Here is a 7,637-nt window from a genome sequence, read left to right as displayed (position 1 = left end):
CAGTCAGCCCGTGGGGTGCACATACAGAACTTGAAAGGGTTCGTTTCTCCCGAAAAGCAAGCTTGCAGGTTCCACGGAGATAAGGAAGTTGGCCGCAGGACTCAACCCAGTCATGACTAGGATCTGATGGGGTACCAGTCACCAGCCTTCAGCTGTTCCCACGATATCACCTGCCTACCTTACCCCAGCTGAGTACCCGAGCAGCCAAGGAGAAAGTTTTGGGCCTCCCTAGATTTACATTTCAGGTACCAAACAGAAGCAGAAACCAAATCCCACCCGCCCAACCCATCCACCTTCTCCCCCCTCAACAATAGCTAAGTGAACACAGCTGAGAGTTTCCAAAGAATTTCACTTTGGGGCCAAGCCCAGAGATGGAAACTTTGCCTGGGAAGGAAATTTTAGTAGGACACACAGCAAGTGAAAACAGAAGGGAGGGGTCAGGAATAAGAATGGGCCATGGCTTCCCCACACCCACCCCCCAGGCGCCAGCGTGACAGCTGGTCTACCTGGGACCCCAATAGCTGAAGCACTCATTGTACAAAAGCCCTGGGGCTCCAAGCTTTGTCCCCAGTAACTAAATGGCCCCTCACTTCTTTACTCTGAAAGCCATGGGTCAAGGAGGCCTTCTACCAACCAGCGCTGCCTAGCCCCATGTAGAGGCCACTGAAGCTGCAGGAAGGGGTCTCAAGCGAGCAGGGCCTTTTGCTGCCTGCCCTCCACCCTGGAAGCGCTCAAATGACCCAAGGTCTTTCAGGCAACATGGGTGATTCAAACCCCCAACCGTACAGGAAATAAGAGTTTTGCCTTCAAGTTGATCAGGATGTGAAGCTGTTATGCTTCTCTGGAACATGGAAGCTGCTCCTACCCACTGTGGTCTCTGTAAGTGTACAGCTTTCCCAGGAAGGCTTCCAGATGGAGACTCCTTCAAGCAAAAGAAGGCCAATCAGGAGTTTCCAGGCAAGCTCCATTCCAGAGCCAATCACACATCCTTCCCCTAGCCACACTGACCTGTGCTGAGCCTCCTGCGCGGCCTGTACATGAGTGAGCTCAGAACTCATTAGCTGTCCCTGACGTCACCCAGGACCCGGTCTGCACACAGTTCCTCCAGGGGCCGGTCATAGCTGTGTAAGCACAAAGAGCAGCACAGAGGGCAGAAGTCGTTGTCAGCTCGGAGCAGTATTCCCCCACTTTGCAGATGAGGAAACTGAGGCACAGATGGCCCACTCTGCATCCGGGCTCTCATTATTGCTAAGTAGTAGAGTTGAGGTTTGAGCAAGGCAGCTTGTCTGGTCCCAGAGTATAGACCTGCGTCACCATGGCCTCCTTCCCTATGAGGAAGAGGGCTTAGCACATGCCAGGTGAGTGACCCACTGAATGGCCTGAGCGTAGGCCAGGAGGACTTCCTGGAAGAGGCGGCCCTGAGAGACCTAGCGAAAGCAGAACAGGATACTACAGGACCCAGAAGGGCAAAGGCCTCCAGCTGCAAGGCACTTGGAACTCATGACCACCTTAAGGATATGAAAAAATAAGGACTTGGATGACCCCTCTCCCAAACATCACAGTACCTGATCCTGGAACCTGAAATTGTCCCATTTTAAGAAAACACAACCCTTTCAGCCCAGAGTGATTAGATATGATGAAGCAGGAGAGGTTTACACTTCAGCTGTGGTCCACAGCCTTGAGACCTTTGGCATGGGCCCCAGAAGCTTGGCCACGTCATCCGCAAGGTCTTCCTTTCCCAAATCACCCCTACTGCTGGGCCCGGGTTCTTGCGGCTCAGCTGATACTATCATGTGTGAGAATGGACGAGATATACAACAAAACCCACTGTAAGGGCTTAGAGCGGCACGAGGAAAAGAAGGGGTACACGGGGCCTGTTGGGAGAAACGTGGTGAAACAAATCGTGGGACAGGCAAGTCTGCTTTCTTTTCTCTCTAGACAGGGTTTCTCTGTAGTTTTGAAACACATTTTTTTAAAGGTAGTTCAGCGCATGTGTATAGGGGCTTACAGCCACACCATGCATACAAACAGGTTACATGGCTACACAGCACATGTGCATAAAGGCCCTAGAGTGGCTACGCAATTTGCCTGAATGCTGATGGCGCATGCGCGGCCTTGCTAACAGGTGGGGTGACTAAGCATTCTGCATGAATACAGACAGCCTAGGGGCTGCCCGATGTGTTGGAAAGTACAGCATCGGCCACAGTGGGGGAACTGGAGTGCCTCGACTTTCTGAGCCTTTACTTGACCTGTCCATGATTCTGAACAGCAAACTGTTACTCATCCTTCAAAGCCCAGCTCCAACGTCACTACCCTTCTTTCCATGGACTCCCAGGGCTTCCACATGCTGCTTCTACTCCTGGGGTAACCCCTGGGAACCAATCATCCCTTCAGGCACCTTGGGTAAGCCCTTTAATATGAGTATGATGCTTGTAGATCCATTGTTAACATGGATGTGTTTCACATAGATCTACCTTTTTCTAGTGATTACAATATTACAATATAAATGTGTCATGAAAATTATCATTGTCATCATTTTTAAGTGAGATTAAGGTAATCCGAATACCTCTGCAAACATCACCACTGCCTTCCATCTGTAGAACTTTCTATACTTTTGAAACTGAAGTACTCCACCCATTAAACAGGATGGAGAATCCTCCCAGAGTCCCTTCAGCCCCTGGCAATCACCATTCTATGTTCCGCCTCTGGATTTGACTGCTCTAGGTACTGAATGTGGCAACAAACATTCATCGCTTTATGTCTGGGTTTACTTCATTCAGCATACTGTGTTCAAGGCTTACTCGTTCATGAGTCCTTTTGAAGGATGTCCATCCTTTTGAAGGCTGAAGATTATGCTCTTATTGATTCTTGTGGACGATTCTGCTGTGAATGGATGTTTAATCAGAGAGGGATGAGTGAGATGGGAGAGAGGGGCTCAAGGACCAGATACTTCTCTCTGATGGGTGAGATGGAAAGAAAGCACTGTCCACTCCTGTCCCTCTCTTCCTTTGTGCACTAAGAGGAAGTGGCTGAAATGAGTAGACCAGAAGAAAGGTCTGCCGTGCTTACTTCTACTTGTTTGGTTTGGTTTTTCAAGACAGGGTTTCTCTGTGTAACCCTGGCTGTCCTGGAACTCATCCTGTGGACCAGACTGGCCTTGAACTCGAAGATCCACCTGCCTCTGCCTCCCTAGTGCTGGGATTGAAGACGTGCACCACCAGCACCCGGCATGCATGCTTATTTCTGGCGTGTGTGAAGCTCCTCAAACTTCAGGGCAGCCCTCTGCACCGAGAGCTTGTGGAGTCTGTATGTTTATCTCCAGATACCAAGAGGCTAAGGCTAAATGGGATCACAGGTCCTCAGACCTTTCTAAAGAACCTCGGACAGCCCTCCTGGACCAGCAAGAATCTTCCAATGCCCTTGTCTCCCCACATGGAGCTTTGAGAACCCGGGAGAATATGTCGAGACATGTCAGGAGCTTGGAAAACCAGGGGAAATATGTTGAGAGATGTCTGGCTAGCCCAGGCTGCAGTCTTGGGGTTTCAAGAAGCTCAGAGGTTCCCAGGGGATGGAGAGTCCCAAAGAAGAGCACCATTCTGAAGCTGAAGGGCCTCCGGATATGAGTTCTCTTGTCAACCTCCATCTCTGAAGACCTGCTTGCCCTAGGAACCACAAACCCAAAATGTAAAGGAATCTATTTTCTAAGGAAAACACATACTTATACATTCCGAGTAATTTCCCGTGGAACAAGGAAAAAATAAACACAACACCCCAAATGGTATTTTGCTTACAAATGGGTTCAAGTAAAGAGAAGTGGGAGAAGAAAGTACAGGGTCAAGGGGAAACTCTCTACCGCTTCCAAACCTCAGAACAAGTCCGCAGCTGGAGGGGCCAATGGCATGGGACGGAGCCCGGTGTAGGGTAGGGAATGGCCAGAGCTGGGGGCTTGCCGAGTCCTCTTCTGAGAGCCCTTTGTCCACCCTCGAAGGACTGAGGGTGGGATGTGTATATGGAAGGGGTCTACCAGCTGGAGGGGGAGAAGCCTGGGATCACAGACCACAGTAGAAGATAGGGTTCATGGCCAAATGCATTATGGGAATTAGCCTGCCAATGGCCATATGAGCAGAATATTTTTTTAAAAGGCAACAGGAGGGTCAGAGGAGAAGAAATTTTGGAGGGCCCAAAGGACCCAGGCAAACCAGGTAAGGGGGGGGTCTCCAACTATGCGCAACATCCTAAAGATTCTGTGAGGGAAAATGGCTGGGAGAGGTCACAGATCACCTTCCAGGGCTAGCTCAGGCTCTCTGCACCCAACTCTCTGGTTCCCAAACATCCCTTTCTTGTAATGTCAGATTAGACAGATTATAAGGGAGGGGCTCCCAGAACAGGGGTCAGAGCTGGGGCCTGGAGAATGGGCACTTGAGAGCTACGAGAATTTGGAAGCATTAAGCATCAATTTGCACTGCAAATCAGACCCAGGGGGACATCCTGACTGGCAGCGAGCCCAGGATCTTGTGAGTTTGGCAGCCCCGGTGCTTAGAGCCGCTGATTCATTTTGTGCAGGATCTCCAGGGCCTGACTCCACCCTGGGCAGCCTGAAGGTTTTCAGTTCTTCTCTCCCTTGCTCCATCTGTATAAGCACAGCACAGGCCCTCCCTAGAACCACTGAGCAGCCGGGTGAGAAATCCTTGTCCCCCTCCACATCTGAGGAAACTGAGGCTCAGAGAAACTGCCCCTGTTGGTTGACCACAGGCCTAGCAGACCCTGGAGTGTTCCTCCAGCCTCTTACAACCCTGCCCAGGAGAGTTATTGTCCCCAGCATGTGCCTAATAGGTAGTGGGGGGGGGGGTGTAGAATGCCGATGGTGGGAATCCCATCCCGAGTTCTACATAGCACCCCATTCCCAGGTTCACTCCCATCTAGGGGATACAGGAGGCAAAGAGATCCAGTGCTATGAACTAAACTAGGGCTAGGGAGACCCAAGTCTGAGGCTTCCTGCCTTTGGGACGTCTGTATGAACTACAGTTTCTTAGCAGAAGACAAAAATAGGAGTATATTCGGATTATCGAAGCAGAGCTTTGTTTTCCCCATGAAAGGATCTTCGTCAGCCCTGAGCTAGGAGCAGAGCGAGTACGTCACTCCTACGGAGTCTGCGTAGAACCTGACAGAGTCAGCTGCACACCACTTTTCCATCCATCCATCCCCTGACGTCTCTCCACAGGACCACAGCCAATGCCATTTGAAAGTGTCATCCTCTGCCGCCAGGGGACAGACCTCAAAGCCTGCTGTGGCTTCTTTTCTCCTCACGTCATCCTACACGGTCACTTGCTATCAAAAGGCTATCAACTTCTAAATCTTAATTCCAGCCCCAACAAATGCCTGGGTATCTGTATCCACTATCTGTTGCTGGGCAACAACTCCCCAACCCCCCCCCCAAAAAAAAAAACTTAGCTGCTCAGAAACAACAAATAGCATCTCACTGTTTCTCAGGGTCAGAAACCCAGAAGCAGCTTGGCTGGAACCCCGGGCTCAAGAAGTTCTATCATGAGGTTGAGTCGGGATGCATGCAGGGCTGTCATCCGATGGCTTCGTGAGTCACAGGATCCCCTTCTCATGTGACTGTCTTTACTCAGTTGAATGAAATGTTGGTGACACCTAGCTCTTGCCACATACCCCTCTTGTGACATGGCAGCTGACTCCCCCATAATGCATGATCCAAGATGATTCAAGGTGGTGCCAGTGCTTTCTAGGATCTGGGCTTTGGTGTCACACAGAATTACCATCACCAAATGTTGTTAGAAGTCATCCAGCCAGCTTGTCTGTGGCCAGGGGAGATGACTGTCACTTAGGGGGACTACCCATCATTCTTGTCTGCTTTCCCCACATGCTCCTGCCAGCCCTCAGTGCTCCATATTGGTTTCTTCAGTCCTGTCAGGTGACTTCCAGCTCCTCTGTGCCCTCTGTCACACAGGAAATCCAGTTCTTCCCTGGAGAGGTTGGCAATTCTTCCAAGCTAACATAAAAAGGTAAGTTTAACCTTCATTCAGAGACTGTCCACCCTGTGTCCGCCAACACCATGCTGGTGTTATAGCCCTGTTTGCGCCCCCATGTCAGAGGCTCTCCTGCTCCCACCTCTGTGCCCTTTGACCTCCAGGAGCTCACTGTGTCCTGTCCTAGCTTGAAACTCAAAGTCCAAAGCTCACCTCCAGCCACAGCTCCTCTGCCCTAGCCCTGGGACACTCAGGCCATGCCCAGGGCCAGCGGCTGACTCCTGTTGTCTTGGACCCATCTTGAGCCCTCATCTTCATAACCAGTTTGAACAAGAGCCCTTGAAGGCCAAAACATCCTAGACCTCTTGCATTCACAAGGACCACCTTCTCTAGAGTTTCAGATGGGATGGACCCAGCCTGGTCCTGCTTTGTGTCACCTGGATCATTGTCTGGAGTCACAGGGCGGCCAGCACAGTCTGTATTACCCTGTGACAGCATTGCCGGCACAAGAAACCTTCAGTATTCACCCTTCTTTCCCAGGCAGGGGCCCCGCCCCCTCAGTTTGATCCTTGCATGAGATGACCCAAAGTATTCCTCCAAAACTGTTCCCCATCATCAAGCATTTCCAGGACCCCAGAGTAGATAAAGAAGGAAGTTAGAGCTCCTGTCACTAAGACGTTTTATATTCTTGCACCTAAGTTATTAATCAAGCCTTTTTTATTTTTAAGAGTAATCTGCTGACCTCTATTTCAGATACTGAATTGAAAGGAACCTCTGTCCTCACGGGTTCCATTCCAGCAAAGCCCCTCTCCCTCAAGATGAAGTGAGACCATGGACAGCATCCCCTTGGCTTGTCCTGAGCCCTCTGCACTCACCAGATGGAATCTGCCCTTCTGGGCCATCATCTTAGACCTCGGGGCATGAACCACCATTTCCCCTTTAAAACTCAGTTCCTATACCAACTGGGCTTCTCATCCAGAAAAAGGGCTACTCTGTCCCCATCCAGATTTCATCAATTCTGCCACTGTCACCACCTTCCCACCCTGTGCCACGGCCTCCTCTTTCTGAGTAAGAGCATCTCCAGTGATCCCTTGCATTACTGTGGAAGACCCAGCCCCGTCCTCACCAGCAACCTGCCTGCTTTACTTGGTCTCGTCCACATGGTGAGTCTGTATTACCCTCTGCAAGGACTTCTCTCCTCCCCAGAGGCTGCTGCTGGAAGTCCACAATCACAGAGGAGCTAAAGGTTTCCCAGTCGGTTGCCAACCCTCAGCAGATTCTGGTCTCAGGCGAAGAAAATCAACTTTCCTGGCCCAGGCCCTGGCTTTCCTGTAGAACCACAGCCTCCGCAAGCTGCTGGCATGCACTCTGGGAAGGACATATGGGGTGGAAAACAGAACTGTGGATACGGGCAGCCGGCAGGCCCCACAAGGCCAAGGCCCAGACCTTTCCCCTGGGGCAGCCTCAACACGTGCACCATTATTATGGTCCCCATGTGAACCTGGGGCAAACCTGACCTGGAACCTGAGTCATAGGGCAGCCGAAGAGCTGAGGTTATGAGAAGGACATGCCATGCCATGCCACGTGCCGTGAATGCCGTGTTCTACCCGTTCTTTCCTCCCTGACTGGGAATTCTCCCATATGGCC

Source organism: Microtus ochrogaster, linkage group LG4 (assembly GCF_000317375.1).
Source record: "Microtus ochrogaster isolate Prairie Vole_2 linkage group LG4, MicOch1.0, whole genome shotgun sequence".
Lineage (NCBI taxonomy): Eukaryota > Metazoa > Chordata > Mammalia > Rodentia > Cricetidae > Microtus > Microtus ochrogaster.
The sequence above is the reverse complement of the archived record's forward strand: the minus strand, read 5'-3'. Positions refer to the sequence as shown.